Here is an 18,304-nt window from a genome sequence, read left to right as displayed (position 1 = left end):
GTTACGTTACAAAAGAACAGTGGACCACTATAAAACATTGCAAAGAAAAACAGTAGTGCTGTACAATAGAGCCAGTTACGTTACAAAATGTGGTGAGGCGCTTGGGGTATTTAGAGGCAGACACGAAGTGCGTTTATAAGTATTTATTATACATATGTATCGGAGCACTGGGAACAACTTGCGCTCGCCACCCGCTATATTCTTTATTTCCGCATGGCCGTCCGCGCTCCCAGCATTCCTTGCCACGTCACGGCAGGAACACTGGAGCGCTACGCTACATATCTACCCCCTTTATAAACTGCAACCAACAACGAACAAAACGCTACAGTGTCCAAAATTGTTCCTGAAACTTATGATTATGTCTTCATGTCGAACTCTTGATACCTTTTGGGAAGCACCACTGTCCTGCCAGCACGAGTGTGTGTCACCGGCGTGCCCACCCTGGTATCTCCGCCACTACTGGGTATGGTGTGGTATAGTGTCTCTTGTGTTTTTCCTTCCCTTGCCCTGGCACTTTCTCCTGGGACTTCTCGTTGCGCCTTTGTACCTTTGTCCTCCGTAGTCCATGGTGTACTATTGGTGTTTTTCTCCTCTACGTTGGTGCTCCTCAGGCCGCTGTTGGTTATTTCCCTTTCTGTGGTCTTTTCTTCTCCCTCCAGGTTCTCCTCACTTTCTCTTTCAGGTTGCGTGTCTCCTGCCCTGGTCCAATTAAGCACCTTGTTGCACCGTGCCATTCTGTCCAAAGACCATATTTTTCCGTCGCTTAAGCATGCTGATCTCAGGTATACTTCATGTACTTGCAACGGTGTGCTGTACTTGCTGTCGCCCTTTCTTCTCAGCTGAGCCAACTTTACTCTGACCCACTCCCCCTTTTCCAGTGATGTGTCCTGGACGTTATGTCTCTTGTTGTAGTTGTCAGTGTAGATCTTTTGCGCCCTCTCCAAATTGCTCCGCACCACCTCCGGAGACCATTTACTCTTCACCGTTCGTCGCTTTCACGCTACATTGTCTCTCGTGAAGGGATCCCGGCCCCTTAGTATTTTGAACGGGCTCTATCCTGTCTTTGTGGGGGTGATTCGGTACGCCCAGACTGTGCTTTTGAGTTCAGCTTCCCAGTTCTTCCCGGCATTGATCGCTGCCTGTACCAACCCCATAATAACTTGGTTAAATCTTTCTGCTAGACCGTTCCTGGCCGGATGATATACCGGGGTGTGCTTGATCTGTATCCCATTCCTCTCCATGAATGCATTCCATTTGTCTGACGTGAATTGAGGCCCATTATCACAGGTTATGACTCTTGGTATCCCTTCTCTCAGGAACGTGGCTGTGAGAAATGCCAGTACCGCTTCTGTGTCCACAGTTTCACACACCTCTATTTCCAGCCACTTTGAGTACCTATCTACCAGTACAATCGCATATTTGGGTATGCTCTGTTCATCCAGAATGGGGCCTAGTATGTCCACGGCTAACTCTTCCCTGCATAGCTCCACTTTTAGTAAGATCTGCATAGCTCCACTTTTAGTAAGCTTCGTAATTTCATAGCGCTATTATCCCACAGCGCTTACATTGCTTTGATTGCATTGTTGTGTGTGATTTCCCCCGGCGCCCTGCTCTGACCTCCCCTCCATTTTGATCCTGCTGTTGTTGTGTTCCCCTGAGCCCGCCACGCCTCCCAGCTGAGCCGCCCTCCCACAAGCACCCAAAAGCATTCCCCAAACCTCGCAGCGCTGTGATTCACTCGCTGCTTCCGCCTTGAGTGATCGCTCCCCTCGCTGCTCCTCACAGCGTGGTATCGTATTGCTGCATTGTAACCAAGTTGTGATATCTGCATAGCTCCACTTTTAGTAAGCTTCGTAATTTCATAGCGCTATTATCCCACAGCGCTTACATTGCTTTGATTGCATTGTTGTGTGTGATTTCCCCCGGCGCCCTGCTCTGACCTCCCCTCCATTTTGATCCTGCTGTTGTTGTGTTCCCCTGAGCCCGCCACGCCTCCCAGCTGAGCCGCCCTCCCACAAGCACCCAAAAGCATTCCCCAAACCTCGCAGCGCTGTGATTCACTCGCTGCTTCCGCCTTGAGTGATCGCTCCCCTCGCTGCTCCTCACAGCGTGGTATCGTATTGCTGCATTGTAACCAAGTTGTGATATCTGCATAGCTCCACTTTTAGTAAGCTTCGTAATTTCATAGCGCTATTATCCCACAGCGCTTACATTGCTTTGATTGCATTGTTGTGTGTGATTTCCCCCGGCGCCCTGCTTTGACCTCCCCTCCATTTTGATCCTGCTGTTGTTGTGTTCCCCTGAGCCCGCCACGCCTCCCAGCTGAGCCGCCCTCGCCCCTCCCCCTCCGCTATCCATATATGACAGTAGTTCCCGCGCGCAGCGTCCACGCGCAGCGTCCGCGCCCAACCCGCGCCGAAGGTGCGCCAAAGGTAAGCCCGTCTACGCCCGTCCGCGCCTGGACCGCGCCCAGCGCCAGACCCCCTGCCCCTCGAGCTGCCCAGCCCTCCCGCATTACCTACGATGCCGCCTCCCTCCTAGCCCTCAACCCCGGTCGCGCCCCCAACTGCGTCCATGCCGCTCCTGGACACACCCATGGCCCTTTCTCCTGCTACTCCTGCAAATTCAGCGGCACCGACAACATCTCTGCTACGTCCACACCACAGATTCCCGACCCCAACCACCTACAATGCATCCTTCTCAACACCCGATCGGTCCATAGGCATGCCATTGACCTATGGAATCTACTAGACACCATTTCCCCGGACATCGCCTTCCTTACGGAAACATGGATGAATGCTTCCTCCACACCAGACATCACCATTGCCATCCCTGAAGACTATAAGATCACCCGCAAAGACCGTACCAGCCACACAGGAGGAGGAATCGCCATCGTCCACAAGAAATCTATCCGCATCTCAACCAGCTCTGACGTCAATCTCGCCAACTCCGAACATCTTCACTTCCAGATCCACATCGACCCCAAAACAACACTCAGAGGCACTCTCCTCTACAGACCACCAGGACCCCGCGCAAAATTCAGTGAAGACATCACGGACTTCATCACCCCACACGCGCTCCCCTCCAAAGATTACATCCTTCTGGGAGACCTCAACTTTCACCTTGAAAAGACCAACGACCACAACACCTCCACCCTCGTGGACAACCTCGCCAACCTCGGACTTAAACAACTAGTCACTTCCCCCACCCACATCGCAGGTCACACACTCGACCCCATCTTCACATCCAGCAATCATATCTCCTTCTGCCACACTACGGATCTCCTCTGGACCGACCACAGCTGCGTTCACTTCATCTACAACAAGCCGAAACCCATCATCCACTCCCAACCTACCCTGCAAAGAAACTGGAACAAAATCACCACGGACCAAATCTCCGCATCGCTCCTTCGAAACTCCCCAGCCCTCTCTTCTAACGCCAACGAAGCCGCCGCCAACCTCACCCTATGGTTATCCAACACCGCCGACACCTTAGCTCCACTGAAAAAACGTCAAAGCAAACCTGGCAGCAAGAAAGCCTCATGGTTCAACGATGATCTCAAGAAGTCCAAGAAACTCTGCCGCTCCCTTGAAAAGGCCTGGAAAAAAGACCCAACCACCAGCACCAAGGACGCCTTCAAAAACGCCACCCGCACCCACCACCAACTGATCCGAAAAGCCAAGAAAACAGCTTTCAAGGATCGACTTGACAACAACGCCCACAACAGCAAGGAACTTTTCAACATCGTCAAGGAATTTTCCAATCCCTCGGCCAACTCCAACGACATCACCCCCTCTCAAACCCTCTGCGACTCCCTAGCCTCTTTTTTCCACAACAAGATTGCAGACATCCACAACAGCTTTGACAACCAACCCGGAAACCAACCCACCCTACCATCTGCTGACCACCTTCCCCCCGTGAACACCCTTAACGCTTGGAACCCAATCTCCACTGAGGACACCATCCGCCTGATGAATTCCATCCACTCAGGATCCCCCACAGACCCATGCCCTCACCACATCTTCAACAAAGCAGACTCCGTCATAGCACCGCACCTCCGAGACGTCATCAACTGCTCCTTCAACTCCGCTACCTTCCCAGAAGACTGGAAACACGCCGAACTCACTGCCCTTCTGAAAAAACCAACAGCGGACCCCACCGAACTCAAAAATTACCGCCCCATCTCGCTTCTTCCATTCCCGGCCAAAGTCATCGAGAAAGCCGTCAACAACCAGCTCGCCGCTTTCCTCGAAGCCAACAAATCCCTCGACTCCTCACAGTCCGGCTTCCGAGCCAAACACAGCACTGAGACCGCCCTCATCGCAGCAACAGACGACATTCGAACTCTACTGGACAACGGAGACACAGTCGCCCTCATCCTCCTCGACCTCTCTGCAGCATTCGATACAGTCTGCCACAGCACCCTTCTACAACGCCTCAATAACATCGGAATCCAAGGAAAAGCACTTGAATGGATCACCTCGTTCCTCACCGGAAGAACCCAGAGAGTCCGCCTTCCTCCATTCAAGTCCGAGGCCTCTGAAGTCATCTGCGGCGTCCCTCAAGGATCCTCACTCAGTCCCACCCTCTTCAACGTATACATGAGCCCCCTCGCGGCCATCGCACGCCGACACAACCTCAACATCATCTCCTACGCGGACGACACTCAACTAATCCTCTCTCTCACCAATGACCCTAGCACCGCCAAAACTAACCTACACGAAGGAATGAAAGAAGTTGCCGAATGGATGAAACAAAGCCGTCTGAAACTGAACTCAGACAAAACTGAAGTCCTCATCTTAGGTACATCCCCTCTGCATGGGACGATTCCTGGTGGCCTGAAGCCCTCGGAAAAGCGCCCATCCCGACAGACCACGCACGGAACCTAGGCGTCATCCTGGATTCTTCACTCTCAATGAACAGACAAGTCAGCGCCGTATCCTCTTCCTGCTTCAACATTCTTCGCATGCTCAGAAAAACATTTCGCTGGATCCCCCTCGAAACAAGGAAAACAGTTACCCACGCTCTAGTCACGAGCCGACTGGACTACGGAAACACCCTCTACGCGGGTACTACCGCAAAGCTCCAGAAGAAACTCCAACGAATCCAAAACGCATCAGCCAGGCTCATATTAGACATCCCTCGCAACGAACACATCTCTGATCACCTTAAAGACCTCCACTGGCTACCCGTCAATAAGAGGATCACCTTCCGACTGCTTACCCACGCACACAAATCACTCTACGACATCGGACCAGATTGCCTCAACTCTCGACTGTCCTTCTACACCCCCTCCCGCCAACTACGATCTTCCAGCCAAGCCCTCGCCACTATACCTCGCATCAACAAGACCACCATGGGAGGCAGATCCTTTGCATACCTGGCTGCTAAAACATGGAACTCACTCCCCGCCTACCTTCGCCTCACCCAGAACCACCTAGCGTTCAGAAAGCAGCTTAAAACGTGGATATTTGACAAATAATCCTCCTCCCCTTCCTAAGCGCCTTGAAACCCTCTGGGTACGTAGTGCGCTATACAAATTTTTATGACTTGACTTCCCAAGGATTTACCGGATTGGCAAATTTCCCCAGTGGGGGTCTCAGAGTGGTCTGCGTCTTGTCTGCATTGCTGCACCAGACACAACCCCTGATGTGCTTCTCCACTTGGTTGTCTAGAGCCGGCCACCAGTATGCTTGCTTAGCTCTCTGCTCGGTTTTTACTATGCCCAGATGTCCCTCATGCAGTAGTGTAAGCAATCGTTTCACCAATTGACTGGGTGGAACCACTTTGTCTCCTCTCAGTATGAATACATTGTTGTCCCCAACTGACAGTTCTTCTCGAACTTCATAGAATTTGCGGTGTTCTGTCCCCAATTTCTTGTTCTCTGGCCATCCCGCAATTATGAACCTTTTGAGGGTGGTGAGGACTGCGTCATTGTCATATGCCTCCTTCCACTCTTGTGCGCTTATGACCGCTTCCTGGTCATCTGTGAAGGCTATGGTGTAGTCATCTTCGTCTGTAGGTGTCGGCGCCTCTTCCATAGCCGCAGCCCGACTGAGGTAATCCGCCACCTTATTCTTGGAACCCGGGATGTATTCGACGTCGTACACGTAGTCCAGCAACCTCAAAGTCATTTTTGCAATGCGAGGTGTGGCATTCTCATGTCCACTGGATGTGAGCACCTTCACCAGGGGCTTGTGATCTGTCCTAAGTAGGAACTTGGATCCCCAAAGAAATTGCTGGAAGCGTTCCATTGCCCAGATTGCCGCCAGCATCTCTTTTTTTATCACGCTAAACTTTTCTTCGTTAGGGCTTAAGGAACGAGACGCAAAGCTGACTGTCGACATTTCGCCCTCTTCCGACCGCTGCATCAGTACAGCTCCTAACCCTCTGTCACTCGCGTCTGTGGTGAGAATGGACAGAGCTTGTCGGTCGAAGCCATGTAGAGGCATCGTGTCACAGACGTCTTCCTTGATCTGTCGGAATTCTTCCTCAGATGCTTCTGACCATGCGAAGGCAGTCTTTTCCTTCAGTAGTTGTCGCATGTTGTGCGTTTTTGTGGCAAAGTGAGGCACGAATTTGCTATAAAATTCCGCCATTCCTAAGAAGGAACGAACATCATCCTTGCTTCTCGGCGTGGGAGCTTCCCTTATCGCTGTGGCGTTGGCTTGTTTGGGTGTGACTCCCTTGTCGCTAATCTCATGGCCCAGATATGTGACTGATGTCACTCCGAATCTGCACTTGTCCCATTCCGCTGTGAGCCCATTCCTAGCCAGAATGTGCAGGACCTTGTTTAGCTTGGCGTCATGCTCTGATTTGGGTTTCCCCATGACCAGGATGTCGTCTTGGAAATACTGTACTCCTTCCGTGCCCTTGAAGAGTTTGTGTATTAACTTTTGGAATACAGCCGCCGCGTAGGCTAGACCAAAGGGCATGCGTCGGAATTGGTAGCACCCGAACGGCATGATGAAAGAAGTTCGTTTTTTGCACGCAGGATGTAGTGCAATTTGGTGGTAGGCTGAGGTCAAGTCTATGGTGGAAAACCATTTGACGCCTTTCGTGAGGGCCAGCATTTCGTTTATCCTGGAAAGCGGGAACTTATCGATTATTAAGTTTTTGTTGAGCTCCCTCAAGTCTATACATAGACGCACCTTCCCATTGGGTTTCCGAGCTAGCCAGTTCTTGTTGTACTGGCTCCCTACAGTTGAACGGTATATTCCGTACTTTGTGGCTTACTGGCTGAGCGCCCTCCTTGAGTCTTATTCTGTGAGTGAACTTTGTCAACTTGCCGATGGTGCCTCCAAAGACCATTGGGAAGCTTGTCTTCCACGTGTTGCCTTCATTCATCTGTGGGTAGTCTGTCATCAAAACTTGCGTTATGCCTCCTGGGTTGAGTTGGATCCCTAGTTCTCCTTGATCTACCCACCCTAACCGAGGGTCCCTTCTCCGCCACATATAGTTTTCCCTCTGTTATGTGCCCTTTGAATTTGAACTGTAGCTGGCAATACCCCACCATGGGGATAGGTTCTCCTGTGAAGGTGACGGGATGAATGTCCGGAGGAAGGAGGTGTGTGTCTATACTGTTCGCAAAGTCTCTGTCCCGAAGGCTGCATTGTATGATGGTGTATGGGGACCCCGAGTCGGCAACCATGGAGACCTGAACACCTCCGATGGACATCTCGCACACTGGTTTGCGTGCCCTAACGGAGTCTATGCCTAAGACTTGGTCATTTATGCAGAGCACACTGTCTTCGTCCTCTTCGCCTCCACCTTCCTCCGTCTCTGAGTCTTGTGCCACGTACTTGACAGCTGTCTTCCGGGGTTTGCGCCTACACACTTTCTCGAAGTGCCCCATTACTCCACAGTATAGGCATTTGGCTCTGAAGGCTGGACACCGTTTGTCATTGGCAGCGTGTGCCCAGCTTCCGCACCTGTAGCAACCTTTCTTGTCTTCTCCTTGGGTTCTTTTGTTAGTGGCCGTTCTAGTGGTATTTTTCTGGGGCTGTTTGGATCCTCCCTGTGCTGATTGCCTCCGCTCTTGGGCGCCGGTTTCTGTCACTTTGCTTACCGTGGCTCTACTAGCACTATCCTTTTTAGCGGCCTCCGCGCACCTCTTTGAAAGTTCCGCTTTTTTGACCATCGCGACTATCTCCTTGAGCGGTGCGTCGCCGCTGACCCATAACTTCTCCTTTATGGACGTATTCACCGTATGCATGATGATTTGGTCTCTTATTAGGTCATCATGGAGTCCCCCAAACTTACAAGTGGTCGCCAACTTCTTCAGCGCCGCTACGTAATCATCCACAGATTCTCCCACGTTCTGTTTCCGCTGGTAGAAATTGAATCGGTCGATCGCTGTACACACCACTGGTTGATAGTGGCTATCCAGGTCTTCTATGGCATGTTAAAATACGTCGTCGTCTGCGGGCCTCGTCTTTTTCACTAAGTTCATGTATACCCTGATGCCTTCTGGGCCTAAATTGTGTAGCAGAATCTTCTTTTTCCTCTTGCTCGGAAAGACTTCGTCCCCTTCGTCTTCCAGCGCAGACAGGTAGTTCAGGAAGTATTCTTTCCCGTCTTCCCATCTCATGGCTGGTTCTCCTGGTTTCGGTAAGAAGGGAACCGGATTCGTGAGGGAGAAGGTTTGGGCGCACATGGCTGCCTGCCGTCTCTGTGGCACCTCGTCCGTCCTGGGTGGTGGGCTCCCTGGTGCACTACGCTCGCTCGAGCTCGCCGCCCTCGCTGGAGATGTGAGATCCTCTCCACCCCTGGTCTGTCCTTGGTGCGCCAGGATCACTCTTCCCCTCAGGCACGCAGCTCCTCCAGTCGCCAGCTCGTGTGGCCCTATGCGAGGTTGTGTGGGAACTCTGGGGACGTTCCGGCTGTGCTGGTGAGAAGACGCTGGACGCGGTGCTCCCTGTGTCCTCTTGGGGGATGACTTGCAGCACCTTGCCCTGCTCTGGTCCCCCTCCAGTGCTTTGGTGCTGGGTTGGGTGCTGTAGGTTTCAAGAGCAGTGGGTGCTGGGGCTGGGGCGCCCTGTGAGGTGGTGGGGGTGAGGAACACTTTGTGGGCTTTCCTCCCCCTGCTGGCCCTTCGTGGCTTGTGTGCTATTACTGCCCTCTCAATCGTGTATGCCTAGTCCTTCACTGGCGGGGGGGGGGAAAGGGGCGCTGCTTCACTCACTGCACAGCATGTCGTCCTCCAGCTGGATGGATGCACTGCTTCTGACCGGCCTCTTACAGCGCTGCAGTCTCGCGCTGTCTATGTGTCGGTTCGGTGGGCGGGGCTCCGCGGCCACTCCTCTGCCACGCTCCGACACTGCTCCAGAACGCGAACCGCATTGGAAAACGGATGGCGAAACAGGAGACACTCCGGAGTCCGCCTCCCCAGCCTCGTCGCCAATTTGTGGTGAGGCGCTTGGGGTATTTAGAGGCAGACACGAAGTGCGTTTATAAGTATTTATTATACATATGTATCGGAGCGCCGGGAACAACTTGCACTCGCCACCCGCTATATTCTTTATTTCCGCATGGCCGTCCGCGCTCCCAGCATTCCTTACCACGTCACGGCAGGAACACTGGAGCGCTACACTACACAAAAGACCAGTGGAACACAATAAAACACTACAAAGAAAAACAGGAGACTAAAAATGAAGGTTACATAGACACAAATTCCGATAAAGCACGCAGGAGAGAGGAATGTACAGGAAAAAATACAAAATTTTACAATGAGGAGCGAACTTCAAAGAGGGGCCTGAGAATGAAAGTATTAGATCTCAAAGTGTCTTTGGAAGAGGAGAGATTTTAAATCAGCTTTGAAGATCCGGGTAGAGGAGGTGGCACAGAGCAAAGGGGGGAGTGAGTTCCAGATTCTCATCGCATTGCCTGAGAAGGATTGCGCCATCGATCTTTCCCTTTTGAAGATGGGGGGCTCAAGCAGAAGCTTTTCCGCATTGCGAGAGGGTTGAGAGCCTCCGGCCAATTTCAATTTGTTTGCCAGGTAACGAGGGGAGGACGTGTGTAAGGCTTTATGCGTGATGCAGGCAGTTTTGCAAATGGATCTTGCCTCAATCGGAAGCCATCGAAGAGCGGACAGGATAGGGATGACGTGGTCGCTTCATTTAGACCCTGAAATGAAGCGAGCTGCTGAATGGAGGATGGATTTGAGAGGGGAGAGGTGGGATTTAGGTAGGCCCGTCAGGAGAGAATTGCAATAATCCAGTCTTGAGAGAACCAGTGATTGTACCAAGGTTTTTAAGTCTTTCTCCTGGAAGTACCGACGGATCCCCCATAGGGGGCGCAACTGGTATTGTGCGTTCTTGGCAATAGAGTTGATGTGAGAGATTAGGTTGAGTCTTTTGTCGAGAATGACACCTAGGGATTTAGCGCTGTCGACAATGATGGGTTTGCTGTTTAGTAAGTTCAGCTGATCCATCCACGATTGAACGGGAGGAGGTGAGAGAGGTGTAGAAAGGAGGAGGAATTCAGTTATGGCGGGATTTAGAATGAGTTGGTGACCTAACATCCAGTTGTAAATGGAGTTGAGAGTAAAGTTGAGTAGTGAGAGATCATGTGCGGAAGACACCTTGAGGTAGATTTGAGTGTCATCCGCATATAGATGGTAGAGGATCCCAGATTTGCTTAGGAGGTTCCATAATGGTTCTGGTAGAGATTAAACAAGGTGGGTGCCAGGATAGAACTTTGAGGGACGCCTTGACCTACGGCCAATGGGGATGAAAGACTGTTCGCTATCTTAATCATTTGGATCTGTCTGAGAGGAAAGAGGCAAACCATTTAAGCACTGTGCCATCCAATCCCATTCTTTGTTGAAGAGTGTTCAGGAGGGTACTGTGATTAACAGTGTCAAAGGCTGCTGAGAGGTCAAGAAGAATCAGAAGGCAGGATTCCCCGGAGTCGAGTATGTGCAGCGCATCATCAATCACTCGCAGCAGGGCTGTTTCAGTGCTGCAATTTTGGATGAAGCCAGATTGGAAAACGTCGAAGGGATTATTGTCCATAATATGTAGGGCCAGTTGTTTCGCAACACATTTTTTGGTGATTTTCAACAGAAAAGGGAGGTTGGTGATAGGGCGGAAGTTGTTCAGGTCGTTCGCATCAGCTGAGGGTTTTTTTAGAAGAGGGGTAACCTGTCCTGATTAACCAATGCCTGGTTTTTAGGTCTCGCCTACCAGCGCTGTTGCTGCGAGGGGTCTTGTATTCATTTATTTATTTAATGCAGTTTTACAGTCCTGCCACAGTCCTGTGGGGCTCCCGCATGCTGGCCCCACAGCACATAGGAATCACCCAGTAATGCAGGAGTCCCACGGCATTCCAAATCCCCAGCTCGCAGAGCCTAGCTTTTCATTCCGTTCACAGTGAAGGTCAGTGTTCTAAATGAGGAGGGATTTGTTCTTTAATTGCACTTCTTCAATTTAAAAGAGAGTACCTGCACTTTATCATGGTTCAATACTTTTAAAACGAGAGAACCGGCACTTCATACTAGCAAACCGGTACACTGGAATAGCAAGAGCACCTACATTTCTAGGTCTCGCTTAGTGTTGCAGCACATGCGCTGCTCGCTCGGCGAGACCTATAGTTAGAGAGGAGATTTTAGAAGGGGGCTCAAAGCCCCGCCCCTCATTTCCATTGGCTTGCGTCACTGTTTATGCTAAACGGTGGCCTGCCATTGGAAATGTTTTTTTTTGTCGCTGCCCTTTCTCCTTTTCAGACGGCCCGTTCGGACAGGCTCGTCTGCTTCACCGCTGTTGTGAAGCACTTTCTTATCTTTATCTGTTTCTAATTAGCATGGCCTTAGTGCGGCCATGCTAATTAGAAACAGATGCCCTCCCCTAAAGATAAGAAAGTCTGCAGGCACTACCCTGCACAATGAGGTTTCCGCTTCAGCACCCCCCCACAACACACACACACACACACGGGGACGTTGGTGATCCCTTAGCAGCATGACATTGCCATGAGATATTACTTTGGTATCACTGACAATTGAAGGATTATTTTAAAATGACCGATTTCTGGTATTGTAATCCACGTAGTGACCCGCTCAAACTTGCCGTCTCCCGCCTCAGCCGGTTCTCATCAAATATGTTCCTACCTCACGTAATTGTATTTCATAAAAGATTATTTTTATTTGAATGAAGACTTTGGAAATCTATATTTTACTTTTCATAGTCATACATGTACGTGAAAATAATGCGGCATTCCTTCGTCTTGGCAGCTCAATACAACCGCACTCAGAGACAATGGCGCTGAGTGTCCATGAGATGCTGCCAGACTCCATGGTAAAGAGCCTGGCGGACCTTTGACCGCGCTGGTGCCTCTGCGGAGACCGCCCCTTGGCTTCCACCCACCCTCACCCCCATGCTACCGCTCCCTGCAGCCCTACTGCTGCACCGTCTGCCCTGCTGCCCCTGCCCCATGCTGCCTCGCTTCCTGCGGCCCTACTGCTGCACCTTCTACCCTACTGCCCCGCCCCCATGCTGCAGCGCTTCCTGTGACCCTACTGATGCACTTCCTTCCCTGCCGCCCCTCTGCTGGCACCTTCTCCCTTCCTGCCCCTCTGCTGGCACCTCTTCTGGTGCCCCTCTGCTGGCACCTCTTGTACTGCCCCCTAGCTGGCACCTCTTGTACTGCCCCCTTGCTGGCACCTCTTGTACTGCCCCCTTGCTGGCACCTCTTGTACTGCCCCCTTGCTGGCACCTCTTGTATGGCCACCCTTGCTGGTACCTCTTGGACTGCCCCCTTGCTGGCACCTCTTGTACTGCCCCTTTGCTGGCACCACTTGTACTGCCCCCTTGCTGGCACCTCTTGTACTGCCCCCTTGCTGGCACCTCTTGTACGGCTACCCTTGCTGGCACCTCTTGTACTGCCCCCTTGCTAGCACCGCTTGTACGGCCACCCTTGCTGGCACCTCTCGTACTGCCCCCTTGCTGGCACCTCTTGTACTGCCCCCTTGCTGGCACCTCTTGTACTGCCCCCTTGCTGGCACCTCTTGTACTGCCCCCTTGCTGGCACCTCTTGTACTGCCCCCTTGCTGGCACCTTCTCCCTTCCTGCCCCTCTGCTGGCACCTCTTCTGCTGCCCCCTTGCTGGCACCTCTTGTACTGCCCCCTTGCTGGCACCTTCTCCCTTCCTGCCCCTCTGCTGGCACCTCTTCTGCTGCCCCCTTGCTGGTACCTCTTGTACTGCCCCCTTGCTGGCACCTCTTGTACGGCCACCCTTGCTGGCACCTCTTGTACGGCCACCCTTGCTGGTACCGCTTGTACTGCCCCCTTGCTGGCACCTCTTGTACGGCCCCCTTGCTGGCACCTTCTCCCTTCCTGCCCCTCTTGCTGGTACGTCTTGTACTGCCCCCTTACTGGCACCTCTTGTACTGCCCCCTTGCTGGCACCTCTTGTACTGCCCCTGTTAGAAAGGGTAGATGGACCGGGAGGGTCGGCCGGGGACAGGAGGAGAGGTCTCCGGGGAGAGCCGTCTCCAGCGATCGTACAGACAAGTAACTTCCCCCCCACAGACAGATACCACACACGGATAAGGTTCAGTGTTCTTTATAAGCACTTCTTAAGGTACGGTTGAATGGTACAAGGAGGTCTGGACTCAGGGGTCCCCTCGATTCAAGTCTCTCAAAGCAGGGTAAGGGGTAGCGGGACAGTCTGTCTACCAGTCAGGTAGTTCGGATGAGATGATGACTAGCTCACAATCCTCGAGCTTGGTGGCTTAGTTGGTACGGGCCGCGGCTGCGCCAGCAGGTCCTGGTTGAGATGGTCGGTACACGGTCCGCGGCAGCGCCAGCAGGTCCCGGAAAGATGGTCGATGTACGGTCCGCGGCAGCGCCAGCAGGTCCCGGTGAGGATGGTCGTTACAACGGGCCGCGGCAGCGCCAGCAGGTCCCGACGAGGATGGTCGTTACAACGGGCCGCGGCAGCGCCAGCAGGTCCCGACGAGGATGGAGGTTGCAGAAGGCCGCGGCAGCGCCAGCAGGCAGGACGATGGTTCACAAGAGCGGGCTACGGCAGCGCCAGTAGTCCGTCAAGGCTGAGTTCTCTCGGTGTCTCTCGACTCCAGGATACAACTGCCTTCCTGCTCCGGAGTTGCCCCAGTTATAGGGCAGGCGCCCTTTGATGTCCGGACCCTCGCACTTGGAGGTCGGAGGGCCCGGGATGAAGGTGTCCAGACACCCAGCAGGGGGTGGAGCCAGCGCCTGGGGGAGCTGGAGGCGATCGGCACCTGGCGGGGGGAAGAGCTCTTGACACTTCGTTCTCCCATTGACCTGCCAAGTGGTCCGCTCACCTCCTGGGTGGAGGGTGGTGCCGGGATGTCGGGGCCGGCCAGGCCCGGGGTTAGGGTCGGGCCGAGGCCACGCGGCCTCGTGGTGCAGGGCCCAAGATGGCGGCTTGAACCGGCCGGGGGAGCCGGTGGGGCTGGGCCCCGTGATGAGTAGAGGTCCGAGGGCAGAAGATCCGTCGGGAGACGGGGTACAGGTGCTTTTCGTGGGTTATGCCTGGTGGGCCGGAGCTCGGGCCCTGTCGTGCGGGGAGGGACCAAGCCCTTCGTGTGGCCTGTCCAACATGCGTCCCCCCCAGCTGAAGGCGGGGAGAGTCACCCATCTCCTTGGGGACTCTCTTCGTCGAGGCGGAAAAAGCGGGACAGGCCGTCCGCGTTGGTGTGGTCTTGGCCTGGTCGGTGCTCCACAGTGAAGTCCATTCCCTGCAGGGAAATGGACCAGCGCAAGAGTTTTGGGTTCTCCCCCCGCATCTGCATCAGCCACTGCAGGGGTCGATGGTCGGTTTGTACCCGGAAGTGGGTACCGAAGAGATAGGGCCGGAGCTTTTTGAGGGCCCACACCACTGCGAAGGCCTCCCTCTCGATGGTGCTCCAGCGCTGTTCTCGGGCCAGGAGACGTCGACTGATGAAGGCCACCGGCTGGTCATGACCCTCGGGGTTTAACTGAGAAAGGACGGCCCCGATGCCGTGGTCGGAGGCGTCGGTCTGTACCACGAATTCCTGACTGTAATCGGGGGCCTGGAGCACAGGGGCGGTGCACAGGGCGGCCTTCAGCTTCTCGAAGGCCGCTTGACAATCGGGGGTCCAGTTAATCCGCTTCGGCTGGTTCTTGGACGTGAGACCCGTGAGGGGCCCCACGATGCTGCCGTAGTCTCTCACGAACCGCCGGTAGTAGCCGGTGAGCCCCAAGAAGGCTCGGACCTCGGTCTGGGTGACGGGGGGCTGCCAGGACTGGATGGCAGCAATCTTAAGTTGTAGCGGGGCCACCAGCCCGCTTCCCACTTGGTGCCCAAGGTAGGTCACAGACCCTTGGCCAATTTGGCACTTGCCGGCCTTAATTGTGAGACCGGCCCGCTGGAGGGCCTGTAGGACCTCTTGGAGGTGACGGAGGGGGTCGGGCCAGTGGCGGCTGTATACAGCGATATCGTCCAGGTAGGCAGCGCTGAACTCTTCGAGCCCCGCCAAGACCTGGTTCACGAGGCGTTGAAACGTGGCGGGGGCATTCTTCATGCCGAAGGGCATGACCTTGAATTGGTAGTGGCCATCGGGGGTAGAGAAGGCTGACCGTTCCTGAGCCCTGGGTGTGAGGCCGATCTGCCAGTAGCCCGCTGTTAGGTCGAAGATACTGAGGTAGCGGGCGGCCCCCAGCCGGTCGATCAGCTCGTCGGCTCGGGGAATCGGATGAGCGTCGGTCCGGGTGACAGCGTTCAAGCCCCGGTAGTCGACGCAGAATCTCAGTTCAGGTGCGGTACCGGGGGCAGCGGCCTTGGGAACCAATACAACCGGACTGGCCCAGGGACTGTCCGAGGGCTCGATGACCCCGATTGTGAGCATCTTGGCCACTTCCTCCTGTATGCAGGCCCGTACCCGATCTGGTACGCGGTAGGCCCGGTGTCGGACAGGGGGACTGTCCCCGGTGTCCACGTCGTGCAAACACCAAGGGGTGACCCCGGGGGTGAGGGAGAACAGGGTAGCGAACTGCAGCAGGAGGTTCCGGCAGCCCTGGCGTTGCTCCGAAGTGAGGGCGTCAGAGAGCCGGACCCCGTCCACGGAGCCGTCATTCTCCTGAGTTTTCAGAAGATCCGGGAGGGGTTCGGAGTCTTCCTCTGCCCCACTGTCCGTAGCCATCAGGAGGCTGAGTTCTGAGCGCACAAAGTGCGGTTTGAGTCGGTTGGTGTGGAGGACCCGGAGGGGGTTCCGGGAGGTCCCCAGGTCGATGAGGTAAGTGACGGGGCTTTTGCGCTCGACCACTTTGAAGGGCCCCGTCCACTTATCTTGCAAGGCACATGGTTCGGTGGGGGACATCACCCACACTTGTTGTCCAGGCTCGAACTCAACGGAGGAGGCATTGTGATCATACCACCTCTTCATGTCCTCCTGGCTGGCCTCGAGGTTCGCCTTGGCCATCTGTCTGAAGCGCCGGGTCTGATTGCGTAGGGCCAGGATGTATTTGAAGACGTCTGGAGGGGTCTTTAGGGGGGCCATCTCCCAACCTTCTTTTACTAGGCTGAGGGGCCCTCGCACAGGGTGCCCGTACAGGAGTTCGAAAGGGCTAAACCCGAGGGACTTCTGGGGAACTTCTCGGTAAGCGAAGAGGAGGCACGGGAGTAGTACATCCCACTGGCGACGGAGGGGCTCTTCCAATCCCCCAATCATCCCCTTGAGAGTGTGGTTAAACCGCTCCACTAGTCCGTTCCCTTGGGGGTGATAGGGGGTCGTGAATCTGTAGGTGACCCCGCATTGTTGCCAGAGGGACTTCATGTATTTGGATATAAAGTTCGTGCCTCGGTCGCTGACGACTTCTCGGGGGAAGCCTACCCGGGAGAAGATCCCCATTAGGGCCCGGCCAACCACCGGAGCTGTCACGGTCCGTAGGGGCACCGCCTCGGGGTATCGGGTGGCATGGTCCACCAGTACTAAGATGAACCTGTGTCCTTGTGCCGTGCGGGGGTCCAGAGGCCCCACAATGTCTATCCCCACCCTCTCGAACGGGGTGGTGACCACAGGGAAGGGTTGCAGAGGGGCTTTCAGCTTCCGACCACTCTTCCCGCTGGCTTGGCATGTGGGGCAAGATCGGCAGTGGTTCAGGACGTCGTTCCTCATTTTCGGCCAGAAAAAGTGGGTCACTAGGCGGCTGTACGTTTTGTCCTGGCCCAGGTGTCCAGCCAGGGGGACATCGTGTGCCAGGTTGAGCAGAAAGTCTCTGAAGCGGAGAGGTACCACCAGTACTCGACCGGCCCCCAGCTCGGCGATTCTTTGCTCGCTGTATAGCAGGTCGTTATCCCAGTAGACCCAGTGAGTTCCGGTGGAGTCCCCTGCGTTCTGGGCGCTGGCTTGTTGGCGGAGTCCCTCGAGGGAGGGACAGGTCTTTTGTTCCTGGCGGAACTGTTCTTGGGTGGGCCCCCCTTCTTGACGCCACTGGGCCAGGTCAGGAAGGTCCTGGGATTGCGCGTCCCCTTCGGTCGTCGGGTCTGGGAGGCTGGCCTTGTCGTTGTCTTCTACTGGGGCGACCGGGGGCGGAGGTGCCGGCCATTCCGGTTCTTCTGATCGAGGGACGGCACGGGCGGCCATGGACCGGGTGGTTATGCAGGCCCAGTCCGGGAGGCCCAGCATCCCCAGGTGCTCCCTTCTCTCAACTGTGGCCCACGGGGAACTCTCGAGGTCATTCCCCAGGAGGCAGTCCACGGGGGCATCGTCCCGGACCGTCACCTTCAACAGGCCGGAGACCCCTCCCCATTCGAATGGGACGCAGGCCATTTGACACATACTTTCAGAGTTGTCTGCCGAGCGGACGGGGCAGAGAATGTTCGGCAGGATCTGCTCGGGCTTCACCAGGTGACAGCGGACGGCCGTCACACTGGCGCCTGTGTCACGCAAGGCCTCGGCTCGCTGTTCATTAATGGTCACCCACTGACCGTACTTCCTGGTGTTAGCGGGTAGGGGAGCCCGCGGGACCATGTCTCTTCCCCCTAAGCACGCCAGGACCATGGCGGCCGGCTCCCACTCTTGCTGGGCCGGCTCATACTCTTCTGGTTCCTCCGATGATCGCTCTTCCCCCAGGGCGGCGGCAGCTACCTGGCGGGGCTTGGGTGCTTGGTTCTGCGGGCAGCTCGGGTCATTGGCGTAGTGGCCGACTCGCTGGCATCGGTGGCACGTGACGTTGGCTCGGGCCCCAGGACGCCACGGGGGGTTGCCCCGGCCGGCCGGAGGCGGGGTGCTGGTCACGGGTGTTGTTGGCAAGGCGTCTCTCCCTCGCCCCTGGCCCCCTCCTCCTCCCCGAGGACGG

This window comes from Triturus cristatus, chromosome 1_2 (assembly GCF_964204655.1).
Source record: "Triturus cristatus chromosome 1_2, aTriCri1.1, whole genome shotgun sequence".
NCBI classification, from domain to species: domain Eukaryota; kingdom Metazoa; phylum Chordata; class Amphibia; order Caudata; family Salamandridae; genus Triturus; species Triturus cristatus.
Note: the sequence above shows the minus strand (reverse complement) of the source record.